Consider the following 1,947-nt stretch of genomic DNA (forward strand, 5'->3'; position numbering starts at 1 on the left):
ATAATAATGTGTTCATTAATTTCAATACACACGTTCATCACATTTAAGACTACTGTAATTTAGTTTTTATTTACATCATTCATTACATTTAATTTCGTGCATAACCACATGCTTCCTTTACATGTTAATTAAAATTCATTGAGAAATTTCTAACAGTGTGGTTCGAGATCGAAATCCGCTCATCTATAGGCAATTTATAAATATTACTTTCAATACACTTAATAAGATCGACCGTTCAATTTAATCTATTGTTAAAAGGTAAGGCAAAGTTCTCTCCCAATTGCAAAAAGTTCTGTATATTAAGAGGTATGGAAACGGTTGACAGATTTACGAACCAGCCATTCCTTTGTGAAGTAAATGAAGGAGAAGGAATCAGTGGAAGAAAGGACTGAGGATCTATCTGTATTTCTCTGTCTCAACATTTGGATTCTGCACGTTAGGGTACAACGATAATCTACCACTAGCACTACTCTCCAACACTCCATCCCTGCCATGATCAATATCAACTGCGGGCACTGTCTTCTGATAATAACGAATAGGCCTGATATTTTTAATATTATTATTAAGTAATTCTTCCTTCTGTTTCGACAACAGCCAGTAACACTTCGAATCAATCCTATTCCTTTCGCGTAAGAAGAAAATGTATGAAGATCTCCGATGTTTATCAAAAAAGGCGTCACAAATATGAATAGGAAGACAACGGGAAATAGCACGTGGAAATCAGAAAAGCCATACCCGAGTAGAATCCATTTTCTTATAAGTATCATTTAATTCTAACTTCAAAATATTCACAACACATTGATGTCTAATATATTCAAATTTTTTAACTGAACTGTTCCCAAAAAATTTCAAACTAAACCTATGTAGTCGATGCAAGGGAGGTGGGACAATATTGTTTGCGATACAGTATCTTAAGAATCTAGCGTGTAAAAGACCTTTAGTTAAACAAATACGGAACTTAATCCATTACTTTAGTAATCTAACTGTTTCCGGTCCAAAAACGGAACAAACAAATTGAAAAAAGGAAGAATATTGAGGTGGACGCATATTTACAGCCTGCGTATAATAAATCCGTTAATAAATCAAACTAATCAAGACTCCTTACAAATCAAAGAATTGGAAAGAGTAAGGGCACTAGGAGTCAGGCGCAGAAGACGTATAATAGTTTCTTCGATAAAAAGCCCTTTATATTCGTTAGCAGTGTTTCTTCATAGTATTATCATTAAAAATGTTAGAAACTTTGACAACGTATTCACCGCAAATGAGCAAGAGTACATTTATTTAATGTTGAGAGAATGAATTTTATTTATATAATACACCGAATACAGGGAGAAACGACCTCTTTCCGTATACAAGCAAAAGGGAAGAAACGGGGAGACAGGTGAGTCGGTAAAGAAACAAAAAACGTACGCGATACGGATTTTTTCAGCGATCAAGCTTGCAGACGCCATCTAGTGTTCCCGTGTCGCTCATCTTATATTCTCACAAAATATTCTCACACATACTGCATTATCATTACGAGAGTGCATATAATAACAAAAACACAACGCCTACGGCGGATAGTTATATCGATAATAGTTTTAACTTGTTAAGGAACTTGATGGTAGGCGGTTGAGTGATGAATTTCAATTGATGTCACTGAATGTAGTTAGCCTCTTCACTAACGTTCCCATTGACTATGCGATGGACTGTATCCAAGACCATTGGCGATTTATTTCTAGAGATTGTTGTTTACCGAAGGAGGAATTTCTAGATTCTACTTTCTTTGTGTTTGATAGTGTTATTTATAAACAGAAATATGGTACTCCCCGTTGTCTCCCGTCATCGCGGATCTGGTTATGCGTAGATTGGAGAGTAGAGCTTTGTCTTTGATTCAGTTTCCGTTGGCCCTTTACTATAGATATGTTGATGATATAATCATGGCAGCGCCTGTTTCTTCGGTTAGTT

The sequence above is a fragment of the Trachymyrmex cornetzi genome, unplaced genomic scaffold (assembly GCF_001594075.2).
Source record: "Trachymyrmex cornetzi isolate Tcor2-1 unplaced genomic scaffold, Tcor1.1 scaffold576, whole genome shotgun sequence".
Classification (NCBI taxonomy): Eukaryota; Metazoa; Arthropoda; class Insecta; order Hymenoptera; family Formicidae; genus Trachymyrmex; species Trachymyrmex cornetzi.